Below are 23,378 nucleotides of genomic sequence, written 5' to 3'. Positions count from 1 at the left end.
CAAGACTGAATCTGTGGGCCTGTGTAGAGGAGAAGAGAGCTCATGGAGTGGGGATCTGCCGGCCCGGGGGAGAGGTCCTGGGCAGGCCGTCTGGCTCCTCCCAGCCTCAGCGCGCATCACCTGTCCAATGAGGTAGACCCACTGGCCAGGCCTCCCAACGAGCCAAGCAGGAGTGTTGGGGGTGATGACATGGACCCCAGAGTAGAGGAGAAAGGACCGCCCGGTAGTGGCACCTGCTGGGAGAGCTTGCAAGTGAGGCTTCCTGGTCACCATCCCATCATCACCTGTTGGGCAAGGACGCCGAGTCAGACTCTCTCGAGTCTGTTCTGTTTCTAAAGTTCTTTGAGTCATCAAATCATGGGATCGCATCTCCACTTGGATGGCTAACAGACATCTTAATGTATCTAAAAGTACGCTTTCACTCCCTGTTTCCCCACCCCACCCCCAGCCCTGTGTCCTTTATAGAATAAGCAGAATCTGTTTCTCTTACTTCCACGGCCACAGCCTTGGTCCAAGCCACGGCCCGTCCTCTCTTGCTTGGATTATTCTAATAGCTTCCCCCTCGTCTCCTCTGGTGTACCGCTGAGACCTTCCTTGGCTACCCTGCTTAAAATAGCCGCCCTTCCCCCATGCCCCGTATCCCTGGTCTCCCCATCCGTCTTTATTTTCTACATAGCACATCAGACATGTATTACTTCTTTCTTAATTTTCTTTCTTTATTGTCACCCCCTTGTCCTCAAATCAGAATGTGAGCCATAAGAAGAGACTTGTTTTTTTTCTTCTGGTTTTATATACTGCCATAAAGCCAGTAACTAGATCACACAGCTAATCTGTGATCCTTAGAAATGGTTTGTTATCAGTCTGGGAAGTGCTAGCTACGCTCTTGTCAAGTTTTTCTTGATGCCAGCCCAACCCTGTGGCTCCCTCAGCCCTGGACCACCCCGTGGCCCCTCCCATTCCTCCCTTCCCCACCAGACTCCTATCTGCTTTGTTAGTTATTCAGCCCTGGGTATCCTATGAGCAGGTCGGGCAGATAAGACTGAGAGCCTGGTTTTATGCTTCTAACCCCCTTTGCCCAGCACCGACTTAAGATGTAATAGAAGGTGCACAGTAAATTCATTATTCATGACCGGCAAGTGTTTTAATGAAACACCATTGGCCAGTGATTAAAATTCCACCCTAGAGGGGCACCTGGGTGGTTCAGTGGGTTAAAGCCTCTGCCTTTGGCTCAGGTCATGATCTCAGGGTCCTGGGATCGAGCCCCGTGTCGGGCTCTCTGCTGTGTGGGGAGCCTGCTTCCTCCTCTCTCTCTGCCTGCCTCTCTGCCTGCTTGTGATCTCTGTCAAATAAATAAATAAAATCTTAAAAAAAAATTCCACCCTAGAAATGATCTAGGCCTCTGGAATTTGTGTTGTATAGTCGCGAACAAGGGGTTAGTGACCAAATCATGGTTTGTACTCGTATGTAGGATGTGGAAGGGCGTGGGTCATGCAGTCTCTGGGGTACATCTCTGGGAGTGCGGCAGCCGGTGATAGGTGCTCCTTGCATCTGCTTCGAGAATGGCCATGGTCCCCAGGGCATCAGGAGTGCACCTCTTTCTTTAAATTTCCTAGAGGATCGAAGCTGCTCCTTGAGATTTTAAAATACGCTGCACGGTCCCGATGGTGTCAGGTAGCTGGTTTATGGGTCCCGTCCTGCTCGTGATAACTCAGGCTAAGCTGGATAATAAACGAAAGTGGGACAGAGCCGGAGGATAAATATTGCTACAGGGCATCTCAAGCGGCACAAATCACAGGGAAAATATCTCCCAGGCTTTTCATTTCTCCTCTTCCTCCCTGGCCCTCTGGCAGCAGCTGGCTGAGTAGGATACATCCATCACAGCAGCCCCGCCCACAGCCCGAGCCTCTGCTCTCCGTGCTGTACACTCTGCGGTGGGGGGAGGGAGGCAGGTTGGTCCCTGGGTGCGGGTGCGGCTCTGTGGCCAGGGTGGCCCAGGGGAGTCAGTGTGGACTGGGCCAGGTCTTCCGTCAGTGGCCATTCTCTGATTCAGGTGCTGGACTGCTGTGTAGCTTGGCAAACCTGTTTATCTCTAAAAGGAGAGAATTTTGTAATTGGTTGGTATCTGGAGTGAGCATCTGAGTCACCCAGGGAATTCAGAAGCAGCTCTCTTGAGTCCCACGGTGGGGTAAGAATCAGCACCATGGGAGTCTCCTCTTCAGTGTTGTGCATAGAACCTTCCCCTTCCCTGGGCGGTGGTGGGGATAGAGGCTCCTGGTGCCCATGCCTGCTTGGAGCCACTGGCTTCAAGCCAGTTTGTCCAAATGGAGAGGGTGAGATGGGTGACAGGTTAGGTGGGGGAGGGGCTCATCTGAGCAACCCACTCCTGTACTCCAGCCGTCAGCACTGCCACTTGGTAAGGCTCTCTTCAGCTTGGGCATCGTGTTTGCGTTGTAATCAATGTCAACCTGCAAGTATTGATTGAGCCTGTGGGGAATTCAGAGCTGTGGAAAGCACGTAGGCACACAAAGTAACTAAGTGCATGAGGCAGGCGAGTCTATTAAATCAAGAGGGTGGTCTCAGGGAAGGACCTTACCACCCATCCCGGCCCTCCCCTTGCAGACAGGTAGGCGGCATTCTCCGCTTTTGCTCTTGGACCCCATGTCCAACTTCTGTGTGTCTCCACTTCTGCTCTGCCTCCGGATCCCACTTTCCCAGTTTCAGTGCTCCCAGTGTTTCCCCTGAATGTCCTAATAGCTCGCTCTGTAGCACCCCTCCAGGCACCACCTTCTGCTGCATAGCCGAGTGGCCATGCCCATGGACCGGCTGACTGTGCCTGGTAGCTGTGGGATGTTCCCTTGTCTTGGGTGAATGAGCTTCATGGGTGGCCTCAGGTCTGGGGGGAAGGCCCATACTCTGCGTGGCCTTCCGGGGCCTTTGCAAGGGGCTCAGCCCTGCCCCTGTAGCCCTCACGAGCAGCACACACCTGCACCACAGGGCTGACACTTCTCGATTTGCTGAGTCCTCCCAGTCTCGGGGGCACATCACACCAGTGGCTCTCCCCGGGATGGGGACCCCCTCCTCCTCTCTCTATCTGGCAGACTCCTGCTCACCCAGTGGACCCAGCTCGTGCCCCCACTCCCCAGTGGAAGTAGTCCCCTCCGTGGCTGTACCCCATTGGTGTTCTACCACTTGTCACATTCTTGTGTTGTTTAATGAGTTTGTTTTATCTTCAGGTTTTTGTTGGTTTCATATATCTTTCCCTCCATCTCTCTCTCTCTCTCTGTCTCTGTCTCCTCTTAAAATCTAAGCTTCTGGAGAACAGGGACTGACTATGTATTAAACTGACCCCTTCTGTCAGTGTTTGTGGAATGAATATAGTGGAAAAGACACTGATCGCAGAGTCGAGAAGCGCAGGTTCTCCTATCTGTTCCGTTCCTGCCTCACTAGATGACCATAGCTGAGTCCATTCTTTCCTCTGCAAGCTCATTTTTTCTTTCATTGTCAAGAGTGTTTGCACCTGAATGACTTCTAGGCCGCCTTCCAGTTCTGACGTGCCCTGATTCTGGGCGTTAGGTGATGGAGAGAGGCCTGTGTGTTTGTCTCCACCAGTGTGTGTGTCCTGCCATGCCTGGGCCCTCCCTGGGGTGTCTAGTTCCGGGCCCAGCACCTGGTGGTTCAGCAGTGGTGTTAAACGATGCGGCCGGGGCCTCAGGAGCCTCCTGATTTGGTGGTGTAAGAGGGCTGCCTGGATCTTGGCCTCTCATCTTTCCTTCCTTGCTTTCAGAAGAGGCGGCCAGGAGCACTCACAAGGCTCTCCCCGCCAGCGTGGCACCCTGCATGATGTGATATGTTGGGACGAGCCTCTGACTTCTCATGTGTTCTGCAGACATGAGCCCTACTCAGTGAAGGGTGTCGTGTGTGGTGTGCTGGAGTTGGGGCAGCATCTGGCCGAGGCGTGAGACTGGGCAGCAGGACGGTCTCCCAGGACTGAAACCCAAACTGGCTGGGAGGAGCCCAAGAGTGTGGCGCGAGGGAAGCCATCTCCCCGGGCCTCGAGTGCCTTGATGGTAAGAGCATCGGGACGTCCAGGCTCCTGGAGGGAGGTGGGGAGACAGCGAGCCCGAGCAGGAGCGGGAGGACAGCACCTAGGCAGTGGTGGCCCCGTGAACTGCAGCGTGACCGCCTTGGAGCAGGTATGAGGTAGGGCACTGGTGGATGCTGGGAAGGTCAGAGGCCTGGTCTTGGAAAGCCAGGCTGCTCGAGCTTCCTGTCCCTCTGGGCTAATTTCCCTTAGTGCTTTGTAGACTGGCATGGAGCGGCCCAGCCTGTCTGACCGTGTTCATGAAAGCCAGGAGGGGGAGCAGCCCCTTTCGGCTGGTCAGCGGGCCCTCCAGTATGAAGGCCCCTGGGTAGCGGGCGGAGTCTCTCTGGCTTTTCCGGTGATTGTAGTCCTCAGTTTCTCCTTCTGTCCTTCTGTGCCCCAGCTCTGAGGCTGGGTGTGAGACCAGCACTGTACCACTGCAGGCAAAGGTGTTTATAAATAGAAAGATACTTAACACCGACCCTGGAAGCAAGCAGGGAGGGTTGCTCTGGGCAGCCGTGTTTTAAAATGAGCATTGATTTCTGGGAATCTACATGCTGAATATTAAAGAGACCCATGCTGGCTCCCCGGGCTCTGCTCAGCCCTGCGCCTGGTCCTCTCCCCTCACCGGAACACTCACTCCCCGCTCTGGTCCTCAGAGAGCCCCAAGAGCCATGTGCCTGGCATCTGTCTCCCTTCACCTCCAGGGGCATTCTCTGCCTGGCATGCATCTGATCATTGCCCATTTGTCCACATTCACCTCTTAGGAGGCAGGCACTGTGTAGGCTCTGTGATTCAAAGATAAACGAGAAGCACCTCATGGTCCCCCCCCCGCGCCCACCCGTCTCCACACTCCACATTCTCAGCATTGAGACTCACAGAGCAGTGTGCAGGGCAAGAGTCTTAATATGGGAGCTTCAGGGAACACTGAAGAACATGTCCAGTTTTGCCCGGGGAAGGGAGGGAAGAGTGTCACAGAGAAAACAATGTGGCGTAGAGAGGGGAGTACGTTCCACGCAGGGAACAGAATGTGCAAAGGCACAAGCAGCTGGCACGGCATATAATGGGCATCTCAGCACTGGTACCTGAGTCCTGGGTATTCCTGTGGGTTGCGATGTCCGTGTAATACTCCTGCTCCCTCCTGTGAGCCTCCCATGCTAGTAGAGGACCCACAGTGTCTTTGTTTGATTACACTATTTTGTCTCTGGGTCCAATCACAGTGAAAAACTTAGCTTAAAAAAAAGACCAAGTAGTTGCATAACCTCACTACCACGGAGACTTCCTTTCTTTTTGTTTAGTGACTTGCACTGCATTCTGGGATCTAGTGACGGGGAGGAAGTTATCAGGCCAGTGTTAGAGAAGATCCCAGGAAAACTCGCAGCAGGTATCCCCTCTCTACAGCATTCCATCCTCCCCGCTCCATACCCCGACTGCCACTTGGCGGACAATTGTGCCTCTTTTAGACCCCACGGAGTTCTGTCCAGTCTTCTCCAAATGGTCTACCACAGCTTTTCTTCAGATGTTCCATGAGAACTGGCTCCATTGATGTGTTTCCGCAGCAGAATGAAATGGGCAGGACTGAGCGTTAGGAAGATGTGGCGCTGTCTTCTGAGGAGAGACCTGGGGAGGAAGGGGAGCCAGGGCCACGTCAGTGAGACAGTCACAGGGAGGGGCGGGGCACTAGGGGGAGAGGGAGATGCCGAGGAGATGGGCCATACTCCTGCCCGCACTGGGTAGCTTTGTTTAATTACACATATATATAACCTGATAGTGTAAACAATGAGAGGTTGGCCATTTTATTTTGTATTTCCATGACTTCTAGCATTCCCAAGTTGTTGTTGTTGTGTTTTTTACATCTTGGAAGCACAGTTGTGAAATCCCTCATCCTGGAAGTTGTTCACAGTGTGCCCACAGTCCTGGTTGGAGATGTGACCAGCAAGGGTGGGCTGGGTGCCTCCTGGGAGTGTTGGGGGAGTCCTTTGAGGTCTGCCTGGGGAAGGGTCTTGCCTGCAGATCGGAAGCTGCACATGGGCCCAAAGTACGTCTTGCAGCTTGCTTGACTTTCAGGGGCGGCAGGTGCCGTGGGAAGCAGGGAGGTGGTGCCCCCATTTAGCGCTGTGGTCTGGGCTCTGCTTCAGCCTCACCCCACTGTAGACTTCTTTCTCTCTGCCTTTATCCCCCCCCCCCGCCTCTCTCTCTCTCTTTTTTTTTTTTTTAACCTTTTTCTCTCCTCTCCCTATGACATCAGTGTAATATTTGTTGTGCTTGTTTTTCCCTGTTTGCATTTCTGTCTTCAGGGTGCCTGTTGCCCCATAGGGATCAAGAGGTTTCGGACCCTGAGTGCTCCGCCAATGCCTGAAACTCAGGCCTTCAATAAACACAGGCGGTTGTCTTCCTTTCCCTGAGAGTTTAGTTGCCGTTTTCACAAAAAGGGAGATGGCTAGTGTAGAAACATTGATGCTCGGAAAGCAGCATGTCCAGGCCAAGGGCACAGGTTGGAGAGCAGGTTATGCCTATGGGAAGGGGCAGGCAGGTGAGGTTTCTGGACAAGTCTGTATCTGCTGCAGAGGGTCTGAGGGACAGTGCTGGAGATACCCTATGGCTCCCGCCATCCCCCTTTGTTCCCATCACACATGGGATCTGGTTGCTTGCCCTCTGATGTGGTTTCTCCTGGGAGGCTGGAGGAATGAGAGTTATTCAGTAGCTTTTCATGGCAAGGAATGTGTGATTTGAACAATGCTGGGCCCAGGATGCCCCAGATTCCTCAGTCCACGCTGGCATTAGACAGGAACTATTGGGAGCTGGAAATAGGCTGTGGGGCCCCGGGGGTCGGGCTGATTGTTTGTGGCAACCCCACCATCACCATCTCGCCTCATCCTGGAACCATGGATGCCACAGACAGGAAGGCACCTCTCAAAGTCATCTAGGAAGGAAGGGACCGTGCTGCACCCGCTCAGACTCCAGGTGGGGCCGGGTTCAGCCCGCCCAGGGTGGTAGCTGGCACCTGCTTTGGTCACCTGCCCCTGTCCTTAACAGCTCTCTTGGGAGGGCTTCCATTTGCATTTTGAGTCCATTCTTCTCATTCTGCCTGAATGAAGCAAGATAGAGCCCATGGTCCTTTGCACAGAGCCTTCAAATGCAGGAGAGTGTGATGTTTTCCTTCTGTTTTGGAGAACCGGAGGGAGGTGGTGTCCACTTTCGACACATGAGGCAAGACAGCTGAACGGAATTTGTAATGGATGAAATATTGGCTCAATTCGGAATTGGTTTTCTCTAGTTTAATGGGGGTAGGAAGGTACAGTTCTGTGCTGAGCTAACTTCATGCATTTTTTAAGCCAACTTTGTTTCAGTGATCGAGAGAGGAATACATGAATAAAGAGTCCGTATTATGCTGTCCATTTGAGATTTCACGTCCCTCAGAAGTGGGCACTACTCTCCCAGTTTGGTAGGCAAGTAGCCTGGACTCACATTTCTAGCCAGAGTTCTGCCAGATGACCCAGGGACACATTTCACAATGCCAAGACCTGCCATGTCTTCTCATGGCACATGTGACATTTTGGCATACTTGAGCACATTTCTGTCTCGAGGGCAAATCGTGTGTGTTTGCCTCAGCGGGGTTAACTTTCCTGACCAGGTGAGGCCCCTGCAGAAAGTAGCCAGTTCTAAACGTCATGCCTGGGAAGCCTCTGTTCTCATGTCCTGCGACCCTCCTGGGCTGGACATGTCAGTACTAAAGATCCAAGTCCACATTTCTCAAACACTGTGACCCAGTCCATGCCTGTGTGCACATGCTACATCTGAAAAAAGAAAAACGTTTCGTGAAATTACCATGTGAGATACATGCCGATATTTTCTGTTTAATTTTTATAAAAATACTCTTCCTGACACACTAAACTGATTTCATAACCCGCTAATGAGTGATGACCTACCATTTGGAAAACACTGATCTTGGGAGTCACTATAGATTAAAGCAAATGGAAACAATTAGCAAGTTAATGCATTTGGGTCATGGTCACACATCTAATATGGCTCAGATTCTTTATTTCTTGCGATTGGGTTTCTCTTTTTTTTATTGTCGTTGATGCCTTCAAAACAGGCACCTGTCCAGGAAGCCTTGGCTTTCACGTGTCTCTTAATAAGGACCCTTGTCAGTCAGTATGTTCACATCATCTTTCTAAAATAAATTTGATGTTACGACACAGGTTTTTACTTAATGGGTTATTTTTCATAATGAAAGTATAAACAGAGCCCTGATTTATGAAACTGCTCATTTACTCAACAGTTTTTGTGGCATGTTTCCAAGGTTGAGTGAATGAGCAAATCCATGAGTTGGAGCCGGGGACTCAGAGGTGTCACCTTCCTGCCCTCGAGGAGCTCACCCCTGGAGGGCGTGAAAGGCTTGTGCAGGAAGTACGTTGTGAGAAGCACCCCAGTCGAGGGGCTGGCAAAGGCTCAGTCGGAAAGACAGATTCCAGGGAGCCGGGGGGTGGGGCAGCAACCAGACCAGGAAGAGAGGAGGGCTGAGTGGGGTCTTGCGGGATGCACGGGAGTTCGAGTCGCAGGCCTGCTAGGTTGTGGTGAAAGAAATTTGGACTAGAATCAACGAGGTTTTTAAGCTGGAGCAACATAAGCTCAATTTATTTTAGAGAGCTGTTTGTAAGGGCAGATGGAAAAGGCGTTCTGGAAATGGACGTGCCGGGAAGGGGCCACCAGGCGGGAGGGTTTGGTAAGAGTCTTTTGTTGGTTTTAGAAGAAGGAGGTAGTTGAGGAGCTTGGCCAAGGGAGTGGCATGAAGAGAAGAAAGGGCCTGGCTTCTGCGGTGTGGGGACGGCTCAGAACTGCAGGGCAAAGAGGTAAAATAACAGAGTCTGAGGAATTGCTCTGGGTTTCTAGATCAAGTGACTAGACTGGTGGTGATACTATGAACAGGGTAGAAAATAGCAAAGGAGGAAGAGGTAGGTAGACAGAAGAGAGGAGAACGAATTTAGATTTGGGCCTGCTGGTTTGCATTCCTAGTGGACACCCCAGTGGAGGTTCCAGTGCTCAGCGGCCCAGGGCAGGGCTCCTGGAGAGAGGGCACGTTCTTTTCCTAGTTTGGCTGTATCCGCCTGGTCTTGTGGTCCAGGATGAATCACCTCAGCTCTGCCAAGTGGGGAAAGCAGTGTTTAACTTGCTGGGTTGTTACGAGGACTGGGGAAAGGAGCTGTTGAAATCTTGTCACAAGGTAAGTACTCAGAACCTCATACCATTACTATCAGTGATCAGGGTGCGCTGAGAGGAAGAATCCAGAGCTCCCATCTCAGGTTTGCCACAGAATGACACATGTCTTTGGGCAAATTACATCATCAGTCTGGATTTCCTCATTTGGGGGTGGCAGGCGTGGGGCTTGATGACCCCTAACAACAATCCCAGTGTGAAAATTCTGTGGTCTTCTGAATGTTGAGGGGAATAACTTACCGATACATTGGTTAATAAGATGGGGACTTGAATTCGCCAGTGTGCGGTCACAACGGTGAGAAGCTAACGAGACTAAGGGCAGTGGGCAAACGTCTACAGTTACACCATACCTCGATTTATAAAACCGCAGGAATATTGAAGGGGGGACTCTGCCTTAGCGTGCTCGATGTGACCCCTCTGGGCAGGGCCTCGGGCTGCTCAGGGCTTTATGTTCACGGCGGTCTGATGCACAGTGGGAAGGGAGTTCAGTGCCAGGCTGCACGGATGGAAACAGAGTGTCCAGATCATGAGCCATCACAGCCTGTGGCCCTTGCCATTTTCGGATGCCATGAGCGTGGTGTTCAGCCCATTCATTGACAGTTCTGTCTTTAATCGTTTACCTGTACCTGCTAAGTGCTGGGTGCCAAGGTGGGTGCTGGGGGTGCTGTATTACTGATCAGATGCAGTAGTTGAGGGCCCTGCGTCTTGGGGAGGGCATCGGCAGACCAGGACCAGCCAGAAGGAGAGTGGGCGGGGCTGCAAAGGACCTGGAGCTTGCTGCCAGGGTGACAGCAGGAAGAAGTGGGGATGCTCTGCTTGGGAAAGGGAAGGCTCAGGGGCACACCATTCTGCCTCCTTACTTAGGAAAGGCTGGCACCTGGCTGAGGAATTAGTCCTCTGATTTACTGCTCCAGAGGGAAGAACTAATTCTATGAGCCAGAATAATGATGATGATGATAATTAAAAGAAATATTATCTACTATTTATTAAGTGCCAGGCACTGAATCAGGCCCTGTGCACAGATCACCGACTATGCACACTGTTGGGCATTTATTGTACTCATGACTCAGATCAGGAAACTGAGGCGCAGGGCATTTAAGTCACTTGTCAAGGGGCAGAGCTGGGCTTTGATACCGATGGGACTGAGTTCATGGCCCTGGTCTGCCCCATACCCCATCCACGTTTCGAAGGCGGGGAGCAGAGGCGGGAGGGTGGGGCTTTTAAGGCACAGGTTTATGGGAGTTAGAACTGCGAGTTGATGCCTGGGTAGTGTCCAAGCAGAGCTAGTTGGCTGCCTTGCAGGGTCTTCCCCAGGGGGCTTCTACCGAGGGACAGAGACTGGCTTGCTCTTCTTGGGCTCCCTGGCTCCTAGGACAGCCCTGGAGGGAGGGAGGCAGCATGCCCATTTTGCAGGTGGGAAAGCTGCGCTCACAGGGGCTGAGCGGCTTGCCCAAAGTCACATGGTCCCTAAAAGATAGACCTGGGACTCAGACCTGGGTCTTGTGACCCCATCTCATGTACCCTTCCCACTGCCCCACTCTGCCCTCCAGCGCTTTACAGCAGTGAGACCTTCTGTGGTTTATATTAGTCTTTTGCCTGGATTCATGCTGCCTGCTTCTCCCTGCTCCTTTGCTGTATCTGACAGGTTGCCTGGGATGTCCCTTGGGTGCCAGAGCTCAAGACTGGCCTCAAACTGAGGCCTCAAAACTGAGCTCAAAGGCAGCCAATATCCAAGCCGATGGAGCGGTGGTAACACTGTTGGTGTGCATATACATGTGTATGCGTGTGTCCTGGAAGGGCCGTGAGGGGGGTTTGAAACCGGGTGGGGGGGTGCTGTGCATGATGTGGGGTAGGCTAGGATTCCTGGCAAGTTGGGGCTGGTGGAGAAGGCTGACAGATCCCGAGGGAATAGTGGTCTCTCTTCCTGCCCCTTATCAGCCTTCCCCTGGGATTCTGCTATCCCTTTCTGGAAGGCAGGCAGGGAGGGAGCAGATTAGGGAAGTTAATTACTCACATAATTCACCCAGATCAGACAGGCTTTCTGCCTAGGAGATGCTCTGCTGATGGAATGAGGAAATGGCTGTATTTGCCAGTTCTGGTTACTGACGGAGGGTATTGGAGTTAGGGAAGCTATCGGTGCACCCTACCAGGCTCCCTGGGGAGCTGGTGCCTTGTTCTTGGCCTTATGTGAGTGAGCTCTTCGCTCTCTCTCTCCCTCTCTCTCACCCTGTGGTTCACTCTCCACAACCCCGTTTGCTCCCAGCCCCCCGCCTTTTTCTGGAAGCACTGGAGTCGGCTGGGGCTAGATGGTCAGACTTGGCTCATTCACTCAACAAGTGCTTCCTGAGTCACTGGCACGTGACTGGATGCTAAGGGGACACAGTGACTGGATGCTAAGGGGACACAGCAGGAACTGACTCGCGCTCAGCTCTCTTGCAGCTGACGGTCCATTTGCAAAGATGAGCCCAGCCCATTCGGGCTGCCCAGGCTGAGTCAAGGAGACCATGTGACCGGGGATGGGGAGCGGGAGAGGGCAGGTGTGTGTCAGGGTCACAAGGAGGGGGAGACTTGTAACTGGGCCATCAACCTGAGGAGCCTCCCTGCCACGGGAGGGGATGCTGACTGAAGCCTAGTAATCAGGGCAGGCTGATGGAGAGCTGAACGGGGCCACGGAGCCCTCCCTGAGGCTGGGACAGCCACTTGGGGGCCGGGTCCATGACAGAACGGGGCACGCAGGGTCAGAGCAGATGATGGTGTGCAGTCTGGAGCCGTCTCAAGGGCTGATGGTGGGAATGCTGGGTATCCACTTTGTCAGCTCGGCCGGGGAGCGGGCATATCTGAAAGTGAACAGTCCAAGGCTGTATCTTTGATGACACATGTGGGAGGGAAAGAGAAGCTTCCCCAGAGTGACCTAATCCTACATTCTGTTCTGCCTCCCCGCGCCCCCTCCCTGCTCACATCTGTGAATACGGGCTGGGGCTGACAGAGTGGTTTTGGCAGATAGGTCCCTGCTGGAGAGGGGAGCTTTTGGCCAGGGCTGTCTTCCCAGCTGGTGTGACTTCAGATTCCTGACAGAAATGTCTCAGGGTGACTTTGGTGATTACGTGCACATGTGTCTTCAGGAGATGAACCAAAGGGAGCAGTGGGGGTCTCACGCCCAAACAGTGTCCGGGCCTGGAGGGTTTTGCTGGAGGCAGTCGGACTTGTGATGCTGCTTGAGTTGGGAAAGGAAGGGCTGCCAGGGGTCCTCCGAGTTCAGCACGCTCTAAGAATTCCTTGAACGTTTTATTACCAGAGGAGGTTATCATGGTCCTGCTTCCAGGAATCCTGACTCCATGAGGCCAGAGTGGGCTCAGGAATTTGCCTTTGGTCTCAGAACGCCCAGGGATTTGGAAGTAGGTGGCCTGGGAACCTCACTGAGAGAAATGTGTTTGGAAGGGAACTCGGCACTTGGATAGGGCACAGGACCAGGGCTGTGAGCCCGGTGTGGCTTCTCAGTGACGGGCTCAGTGCAGGTCTCGTCCCCTTGGATACGGTGATGTGTGTGGCCCTTCTGCCTCCCAGGACTTCAATGAGGGTGAAATCCTGGCTTAGGTGAAATCCCTTTGTACAGTATACACTTCTGTAGATGCAAGTTGCTGTCATCGCTTTTACAATTACAATAAAAATGTTACGAGGAGTCCGCCTGGGTTGACTGAAGCCAGGGAAGCAGGGGAGGAGAGGAGAGAAGTGAATTGGATGATCTCTGAAGACCCATAGCTTCTGGGATCTTTTTCCAGCCAGAAAATTCAAGGAATTGCCCTCTCTCTCCCCCTAATCCAGGTGGTGAATCTATTTCTTTACCATGTGGGTGGCTACTTCAGTCTTGAGATAGATGGGTAGCAAGAAGAGAGATCCCCGAGCTCCCTAATTACAGCAGCTTCTGGATCCCCTTTCCCTTTTCTCTGGTGCTGATGTTGCTTAAACTGAGCAATTAGAGCTGTGCGGCAAGCTCCTGGTACAAGTGACCCAGCCTGCCCCGGGTGGTTTTGCTAATGTCCTGCGGCATGAGGCTGGGATGGGGTTAGCCTGCACTCAGAGCTTCTGTTCTGTGCATCACTTCTTAAGCCAGCTCCCTGCTGCTGGCTGTCCCATGGAAGGGGGTGGCTTAGAGCAGGGCCTCCATGTTGCACAACATCAGGGGACATGCTGCCCAGAGAACACAGTGTCACTCTTCCCTTGGAGGTGGGTAGTGGCAGCCCTCTCAGGAAGGGTCGCAGCCTGGAGCATCCCTGTTTTGTTGCTAAACTCTTCGGCTTCCTTGCTCCTGTGGTCTTTATTACCAGTTTGGGTGCCTGATGAGGTCACTCGAAATGTGTATGTTTTTGTGAAGAATGCTAATGATAACAGTGATCACGACAAGTTTGTCCTGTGACCACACTTGGTTTAGGAATACATGTGGAAGCAGTCGTTCAGTAAACAAGTGTTTGTCGAGGGTGGCTGTGTGTCCTGCAGTGTGTAGAGTCAGGACTGGAGTCGGGGAGAGGGGTGGAGAGAGGGACCCAGTGAATAGGCCATTCTCAGATAACAGGATGCCAGCTCCCTTCATTTGGTCTGCATTTTTGGGGTTTCCTTGCAATGTCCAGTCCTGGGTACCGTGTTAACTCCAGCTCTGTTGGAATTTCGAGGTTGTCCGGGTTGGGCAAGGAGTTGTTTTAATGTGGAAACACAGGGGGTCACATTCAGAAATGGAATCTGGGTGTGCCTAACGCAGCTCTTGACTCACTTTCCCCACGGCTGGTGGGTTTGAGGGTGTGGACCGGGAGTTTCCCGTCCCTCCACGGAAGGTCTGGTGGTACGTAGGGTGGCCGACACTCCCTTTCCGAGCTCCCCAGGTCAGCACTCTTAGTGAGTTAGCTGCTTCTACCTTCAGCCCGGGCCTCCGGCCCGCTGTGGCTACGTGCTACAGCTGGGCCCGCAGAGCTTAAAATAGCAGTATGAGCTGGCTGCTTTGCATGTGGGGAGCCCGCCTGAGGCGTGATGGGGCAGCTGCTTGGAGTTGGGGCTCCACTGGCTCCAGCCACTGGGGTGGGGAGTACTTTTGGGGAGTTTCTTCTAGGCTCAGGGCTGGGGGAACAGGGGGTGGTGGGTTGGGGGCTCAGGTGTGGGTGGTGCAGAGGGGAAGCAGGGAGCTAGTCTTTCCTAAGATCTTTTAAAGGAATGACTCGAACCTGACCACAGAGCCTCCTACCACGGAGCTCAGAGGCCTTCGGCTTGGTGTCCTGTCTGGCCTTCGCCCTGGCCCTTTGTACTGCCCAGGGTTAGCCATGTAGGGCCCCATTCTGGCCTAAATGAGGGGAGAAAATGAGCTCAGAGGTGGGGTTGAGGGTGCTGCTGTGCCTGGTCATGGTGGCAGGATCAGCACAAGAATGCAGGCATCCCGAGCCCAGTCGGGCAGGCGCTAACCACTGGGCTCCCTCACTCCCTGGCTGCCTCCTCTTGGGAAACCAAGATGGCACCCAGAGGATCAGGCAGGGGCATCCTCCAGGCATTCCTTGGTCCAGCAAGTGCTTACTGAGTACTTGCCCCAGGGGAAAATAGCGAGGAATGAAGCAGACCCAATCCCCGCCCTCACGGAGCTTCACAGGGAGAGAGATCGTAAGCAATCAGTTAACCGAAAAGTAGAGGCATACCTTGTTCAGTTGTGTTGTGCTCTGGTGCACTTTGCAGATACTGCATTTCTCACAAATTGAAGGTCACGGTAGTACAGGAGCTAATTTCAGTTGTCTTTCTCTGGTGATTAGGCCACCTGTGGGGCACCCCAAAAGACCAGACAGAGGACTGCTCCATCCCTTCCCCGTGACGTGTCTGGCCAGCGTTCCAACTCCCACACCATAACCGTGGGACTTTTTTTTTTTTTTTTAAGATTTTATTTATTTGTTAGAGAGAGAGAGAGAGAGAGATACAGAGCGCAAGCACAGGCAGACAGAGTGGCAGGCTAGAGACAGAGGGAGAAGCAGGCTCCCTGCCGAGCAAGGAGCCCGATGTGGGACTCGATCCCAGGATGCTGGGATCATGACCTGAGCCGAAGGCAGCCGCTTAACCAACTGAGCCACCCAGGCGTCCCACCGTGGGACTTTTCCTACCAAGGGGGAGGATAGGACAGGGCTGGGTTTCTTCTCCTGGCTGTGGAGTTTTTTCTGGAGGGAAGGGAGCTGGGCTGTGGTTTGCTGGAGCCCATGGGCACTGGCTCTCAAGAGCCTATTAGTAAATGATAGGAAAATTTGCCAGCTGTTAAGCCATGGGTAGCCTGAAACTGGCCATGATAGGAGGATTGACACCGTGGAAATTGGCAAGGACTACAGATCATGGCTTTTCCCACCATCTGTGGTCCTTGCCAGGAGAGCTGGTTGTTACACATTTCTCAGCCCACCCCCGGCTTGTCATCTCCCCTCTACCACGACTGTGGCTTTGGAGGACGGGCCTTTGTTTGCTCTCATTGGGTAAAGCACATACATGTGTTCCTGTCGTGTGAAGTCAGAAAGCACGAGGGCCATGCCGGCTGAGGGTGTGATGTGAGCAGGTATTGGTGTGTTACCCAGGGTTGATGGGGCTCGTCCCCCGGTGCCACGCTGTGGGGCTTCTCCGTCACTCCTGGCTGGACCATCCCGATGCATGAGTGCTCTCTCATCTCGTTCTGTCCCTTCCCTCAACCTCCTTCTGTGTACAGAGCACACCATATGCAGGCCTCCGTAGGGGTCAGCTTTGTGCGGCAAAGTAGGTCCGCTCACTGTAAGGGAAGATCTGTGGGTCAGCAGTCAGGAGACATGGGTTCAGTCCCAACTCTGCCACTAACTCCTGTACCTCTCACGTGCGCTCTTAAACATGAAAGCCCCTTGAACTAGCTGGGTCACAGGTCTCTGCTCACTGTGTTCGGGAATCTGGGACCCCTCTCCTCTGCCCTCCTTTAGTGAGGATGGGGGCTCAGCATGCATCCCATCCTTTCTAGGAAGCCTTCCCACATAAGCCAGGCCTCCCTGGGCAAGTCCTCTGAGCACTCGGTCTGTAATCCCCGCTCTGGCATGTGTGTGTGTGCTTCTGTCGCCGGCTGCCCTTTCATTTTGTTGCTCTTTCCCCATATGGACCATTAGGTACTAAGGGTTAATGCTTCTCAGTAACACCCACCGTGGTGGGCCCAGGATGGGCATGTCAGGGGAGCTCAGGCAGTCATCAGTGATTAGTAACCAGTATAGCGTTCTTTGTGGAGTTCCTATGAAGCCGGGATGGTTCCAGTGTATGTGTGTGTGGATGGCAGGTTCCATCCATTGGATAAAGCAGTTTCCCAGGCAATGCCTCATCTGGTCCTCACAATCGTATCCAGCCCCCTGTTCTCAGACGAGAAAAGGGAAATGTGCTTATTCACCCATTTAGACAATCTGTACTGTGCTCAGAGAGCTATAAGCCTCTCACCCAGGTCACACCAGTAGTCAGTGCCAGAGTGAGGCCCTGGGCCCCAGCCCTTCATCCTGCCTGGCTCCCTACAGCACGAGGGTTTGTCCTGGGCTCTCCCTTTGGGAGGCAGAGAAGGCTGTAGAGTCGAGTGGAGTGTGCATTCATGGAAGGATCGGGGATAAGCCAGGTTGGACGCTGGTCAGGCCCAGGCTTCGGGGGTGGAGGGAGAGAGGGGCCGTGCCAGTGCTCAGTGCCTGTCCCTGCTGTGTCCGGCCGACCAGCCGAGGCTGCAGGCTGGCATTTCCTCTGGCAGCGGTGTGGGGGAGGGGAAGAGCAGGTGTGCCCTGGCATCTGGCCCGACTGGGATATGAAAGCGCCCCTTGGGGCCAGAGCTTGGGGGATGAGTGACACGCAGCCACCCAGACACACTGGGCCTCGTGGAGCACAGCCGCATTCTCTGAGCTCCGGGCTGGACATCCGAGCCCTCCGCTGCTTCAGGAGGTGGCCCAGTCTGGTGGGTGACACCATAAAGGGCCTCCAGGAGGGAGGACAGATGCTAGTGATTTAGCAAGGGGAGCCCCCACCAGAAAGGCTGAGGGCAGTGTCAGGCGTGTCCAATGCATGGGTTGAGGTGAGTATGTATGGCGGAGGCGGGGGTGAGGCTTGGGGGCCATGTGGATGGTGTTGAGGGATTCGGTTAATTTGTCTTCACATTTCTGGAGTGTTCTCCACATACCAGGCTAGTTCTGCAAGAGGATCACAGGAGTGTTCATCACCTCAGGTCTTCCTGTTGTCTTGTTGGAAGACTTCGATGCAAACAGCCATGGTACAAGGCAGAGTGAGATTAGTGCCCCAAAGAGAGGTTAAGAACAGGAAGAGGGCCTCTTAGTTTGGGGGATCCGTAGGATCAGAGTTTCATTCATGGAGGACGTGACATTTGAGATGAGTCCTGACCTGCCTACTACAGACAGAGATGGGTGGGGGAGCCGTCCTGGGTGGAGGGCAGGCCATACACCAGAGTGTGGAGACAGGAAAGTGGAGACATGTCCAGAGAACTGTGAGGAGCTCCTACTGCTGGGGGAATAGGGCACAGGTCAGAACTCATGGGAAAAAAGGCCCGCAAAGTACAGTGTAGAAGGTCTTGAATGCCAAGCTTGAGTGTGTGTGTTAAAGCCCAGGGAGCAGGCAGCAGATTTGGAGCTGGTGTGAGGGGGCAGTATGGCAGCCCGGAGCCCTGTCTCTGGTCCGCGATGGTGGCAGCCTGGGGCAGGGGCCATTAGGAGGAGGATGGGAGGCAGTAAGGGCACTGTGGCAGGTGGGAGGTGGAGTGGGGCTGGCAGTCTCCAGGAGGGAAGGCCGTGACGGGGAACCTGTGTGTGTGCCCACTGCATGCTGGGCATGTGTTGGGCAAGTCTGGGTCAGGGGCCATGGCTGGGTACGTGTCACGGAAGATTGGGTTACAGCAACTCCGCTGGGACAACCTGGCAGGCTTTGGAAGAACATGCAGGACTGCAAAGGGTCTGATTCGTGACCATTCTCGTCTCTGCTACTTGGGAGACGAGAGAGGGCTGGGGTGGCTGCTTCTCTGAGGGCCCTCAGCTGGAGGTACCCTGATGGACTCAGCTGCACAAATGTGGGGTCATGGGCAGAGGCAACAGAGATGCCCTGGGGTTTTGGCCAGCGCTGCTGCCTCACTTTACCGAAGTGGCTGGTGGCAGTTTGGGGACCACCAGCAGCTTCATGCACTATGAGACTCATGAGTCCTTCGACAGCCAGCTTCTGCCCAGTAGGGTTGCCCAAATATGCCTTCCCTCACCCATTCAGCACACAACGCTCCCTCCTCAGCTCAGGTGGAACTCGTGCAAGCTCCCTTCCTGTGAGGGGTCAGAGCCGGCTGAATCGGGGCGTGTTTCCCCCATCTTCTTTAGAGCATCCCAAGTGCTCCGCACACGCTGCTCTTCCCGACAATGGTCCTAGGCCCAGCGGAGGGGCGGAGGGGCGGAGGGATGGAGGGAAGAGGGGAGGCAGCAGGTGGCAGTTCCTCAATCGGTGGATGGGTCCCAGCTGCAGGGCCGGCTTCGCAGGCGGGCGGGACGCTAGGTCAGAGAGAGCTGGCCTGGCCGGCAAGTCAGTGTCCTCCATGGGGTGGTTCAGGAATATTGGATTTGCTGGGTCAGTGAATTTCCACTGGTGCATGGCAATAAACCTTGGGCTTCATCACACTTCCCTGTGCCTGGCAGTCTGGCCTTATCTCATCCTCCCGGAAGCCACCTGCCCTCTTTGATAAGTCCTTATAACAAATCCTTTCTTTCTCTCGGTCTCCCTGGAGTGAATGGCTCAGTGTGTGCGTGTGTGCGGGTCCCGGTACATCTGTCCAGCACAATGCCTTGCACACCAGGTCCTTTTAGGGGATCTCACAGGGATGCTGATGGGGCTTAAAATAAAGATGGTGCTGGTTGGGGACTTTGTTGGGAAAAAGGGCCTGAGAACCTAGGGTGGGCAGTACCCCAGTGGGCCACCAGCCTGCTCTTTCAGGGCTCGGTCTCTGCTGTTCCTTCCTACTCTGTACACCTGCTCAAAGAAAAGACTGTTGTCCTTTGGAACAGGCCACTCTTGCTCTTTGCATAAAGACTTCTCTGCTCTAAGCCAGGGTGCATTTTTCTACAGTGTGGCTCTCCCTTGCTCAAGAGCCCCGCTGAGACCCTTGCTGCTTCCCTCACGTGCTCGGAGGTGTTTAAGAGCTCCTGCGTGGGAGCCAGTGTGCCAAGGGCTGGAACGCAGAGGTCACGGGCACGGCCAGTGCTCTCAAGGAGCACATAGACTTGGGCTCGGGGAGGTCAGTGAACAGGCAGTGCTGTGCTCTGATGGACTCTGGAGCTCCAAGGATGGGCCCCAGACTTCAGGAGGAGGCCACATGGATGCCACCTGGGCGGTGAAAGTTAGCCACTCAGAGCATGTGGGGAAAGGGAGTTCTAGATAGAGGACACAGTGACTTTGATGTGTATTCATCTTGGTGGGCATGTAGGGGGAGGAGGGTGCAGGGGTTGGAGGTGACAAGAGGGGGGGTGGGGAAGCCCCTAAGCATCCAGGGTCATCTCTGCTCCCTCCCACGTGGACTTCCTGTGAAGCTTTGTTTTTGCTGGATATGTGGACATGCCCTTCCTGGATGTCTGGGGCACTCTCTCCCTCTGCTTTCTCTAGCCGTTTCCCCTTCCAGCAAACTCTTCCTCTTACCTCTGCCTGACTGGTCCTGCCCATCTTCCCATTTTACAGGTGGGAATAGCAGGGCTAGAAGTTGGAAAAAGCCTTGAGGAACCAACTAGTCCAAGCTCCTTTTTTTTGTAGTTGAGGAGCTAGAGACCACATAGGTAGCTAGTATCCTGAGGTATTGTTGCTTAGGTGGCCTGAGGTGACCATACAACCGGAAGGCCCTTCTTTGTGATCCGGCTTGCCGTGTGCACACCCTGTGATGAGCTCCCATTCATTGGTTATCAAGTGTTAATTGAGTCCCGCTGCTGGTCAGGCGTTGTACTGGGTACGCAGTAGTGAGAAGAATAGACCCAGTCCTTGCCGTCCTCAGTTTGTGGTCAAGCAGGAGAATCAGGTCGCAAACTGTCACTCAAGGAAACAGGCTTCCAAACTGGGACGAGGGCTAGGCGGGAAGAGGCCAGTGATGCTGAGACTGTACTATTGATGGGCAGGGGAGCTGCAGTGTAGCCTGCAGGGGCAGCCAGCAAACTGGAAGAAACTTCTTTGAAAATCTTTGCAAGAGCTCAGGGATGAGTAGCAGTAGGTTGGACAGTGAGTTGAGAAAGAGTGTTCCAGGCAGAGGGATGAGCATGGGCAAAGACTCTAAGGAGAGGTAAGTTCAGAGGGTTCTCTGGCAGGGGCATAATGAGCACGAGGAGAATCTTTGCCAGCGGAGCTAGACAGGTAGGCTGGGGCAGGGGGTGCCAGACCTTTAGGCTGGTTCAGGAATTTGGACTGGAGTGGTAAAGTAGACTAATACACACACACACACACACACACACACACACACACCCCTAATCTCAGGAAAACAAGGGAGCACGGTGAGGGAGAAGACAGTGTCAGCTGCCCTGTGAAGAGGACCCTGGGGCCAGGGTGGGGCCGGGGGCTCTGTCCCAGGCTGCAGCAAGAGCCCAGGTGAGACACGGGTTAGGATGGGGTCAGGGCAGTGCCCTTGGAGACAGAAGTAGAAGGTGGCTCATTGGAAAGGACTTGTGTTTGATCAGAAGGGGAGCAAGTGGCACTGGGGAATCACGCATGAATCTTGGGTTTGAGGCATAAACAGCAGGGTGAGTGTTTGGCTGTTGATCTAGAAGGGGAGGCTACGGCCAGGGGAGCAGGGCTAGGGCAAGTTCAGTTGGTCCAGGGCACGTGGAATTGGAGCTGCCTGGGAGGCAGCCAGTGGGGCTGCTGGATGGGAGCTGGGTACATGCACTTGGGGCTCAGAAGCAGGGGCAGGCCCAGGTGAACATGTAGGGGACATCAGCAGGTGAATGGCCCTGGAACGGATGGGATGGCCAAGTGCAGGTGTGTTGGGCAGAGGGGAAGGGGGCCCAGAACTGAGGGGGAGGTGCTTACCCCTAGAATTGGAGCCACTGACTATTGTGCATCCATTATGTGTCGTATCTTTGTTCCCTGCATTGTACGTCAATGGGGACTGTGACCGTATTTACTCTAATAATCATGCCGGTAATTGTAAGAGTGCCTCAATTCCTTTTAACATTTCTGTTTTGGACATTGTGCTGTGTACATTGTGGTTTTCACCTTTAATCTCTGTCTTCTTCCTGCCTGGGGGAGTGTGCATTATCATCTCCATTTTGTGGTTGGGGAAACTGAGATATGGGGGGAAGTGGTCGTTCTAGATCACCCGGCAGTTCTGGAGTCACCTGCTCCAGAAGGGGTTTGGACTCAGATCCATTTAGTCCCAAAGCCCCGAGGGTTTCCACGCCATTACTTCGCTAGAGCCCGGCCCTCCATGGCGGGGTGGGATGGCAGGTTCAGACAGGGGGCACTGATGCCATCTGAGCACACACCACGGCTTCTCACAGAACCAGGCCCCGCTGGCCCACAGCCACTCGGGCATGTGGTATGTGCTGAGTGGTGCTGGTGTTCCTGACAGTCCAAACACACCTTCCACCTGGTTCCTTGCGATCTGGAGGCCTGACGTGCAGCACTCCTGACCAGGTCATGAGCAGTACAGTTGGTCAACAGCCGTGACCCTGTCTCCTCAGAGCGAACTGCCCGCAGGGTCAGCAGCACATGCTCTGACCGGGGTGCTCACCTCACCTCTTATGTGTGGCGTGCGGACACACAGCTAAGGGACCCTTCATAGTCATGGTTTCTCAGTGGCCAGGAGTGGTCCCTGACAGGGCTCCTCACAGCCAGCACTTGGGCTCTGAGACGTGACCACAGCTCTGGGGAGCTCACAGGGACTAGAGTTCAGCAGGGACACAGCTGGAGGGGGACCTGCATGGTCCTTAGAGCTCCTCCAAAAGGCGTGGCCCGCCGGGGATGGAAGGGGTCCGTGCGCAGCTTGGTCTCTGTCTGGTTCCTGTTGGTCTTTCCTGTTTTCTCCCTCTTGTCTTTCCCCAGTCTTCCTCCAAAATGGCCCCTGATCCAAAGCTTCTTTATCTATCTGTCCCTTTCCTCACCATGCTGCGCTGCTCTGTGTGTCGAGGATACGGCTGTGAACAAAATAGTTGACCTTGTGGCCTCTCCATTCTGTTATCTGTAGTTGGGAAATTTAAATTTCCTGAGTTCCCTCATCAGGTTCTGATGGCCTCAGATAGCCTGCTTTCCAGGAACAATTCCATAGATTTCTGGCTTGGGTCCCATCCTCTGGTTAATCAACTTGGGGCTCTCAGGCTCTCCTTAGAACTCAGGACTTAGGTATGGTGGTCTTCCCTTCCTCTCTACCTGCTGACACATTCTGAGTACCTATCCCGTCGTGGTCCCTGTGACAGGCCCCGGGGTGGTGGGAGGTTGGGGGGGGGCGCAGGGACGAGGTGATTCAGACTCAGCCCCTCCCTCCTTTGGGAAGCCCAGTGGCCAGAGCAGAGGCATGTGGGCAAACTATAATTGCAGGCTGAACAAACAGCTGGGGACTCAGGAGGGAGGAGCAAACCTCTCCCCAGAGAACGAAGTACCGGGTCACCCTTGGTATGCTGTCCTGAGCCATTCTAACGGTGGACCCTGCCTCTGCAGCCAAACCCTCTTTGCTTGTGTGTTTTCCTTACAAGTCTCAGAAATTAAACACATAAAAAAAAAAGATAGAACTACCCCTAGTTCTTTTTTTACTCTGATCTTTTCACTGGCATTGTTACTGTCCTCCCTGAATCCTGGCCAAGTATGGGAACGCATGACCTTGTAGCTGTTTAATTTCCCTGGCAAAGAGCCTTGCTCTGGCCTCTGGACCCTCCTAACCTTTCCTTGCTCCTGAGCCTTCATGCACACATTGTGGGATATGGGCCCCCTGCTTAGGGACATTCTTCTCTTTTGACACCATTGGTAAATTGTTTGTTTAGCAATTAAAGCATTTTCTGTATTGCTGAAAAAGATCCCAATTTTGGAGTTTAAAAACTAGGATGGGCTAAGACTCCCTTCTCCTACAACAGTGGTCCAT

The 23,378-nt window shown here is 53.9% G+C and overlaps 1 protein-coding gene across 4 annotated transcripts in view; it reads left to right on the top strand.

Moving 5' to 3' along the window:
- TSPAN9 (tetraspanin 9) overlaps window positions 1-23,378 on the top strand; it is a 192,931-nt gene that overhangs the window by 81,647 nt on the left and 87,906 nt on the right. The gene's annotated exons all lie outside the window — the stretch shown is intronic.

Source organism: Mustela erminea, chromosome 6 (genome assembly GCF_009829155.1).
Source record: "Mustela erminea isolate mMusErm1 chromosome 6, mMusErm1.Pri, whole genome shotgun sequence".
NCBI lineage: Eukaryota > Metazoa > Chordata > Mammalia > Carnivora > Mustelidae > Mustela > Mustela erminea.
The sequence above is the reverse complement of the archived record's forward strand: the minus strand, read 5'-3'. Positions and strand labels throughout refer to the sequence as shown.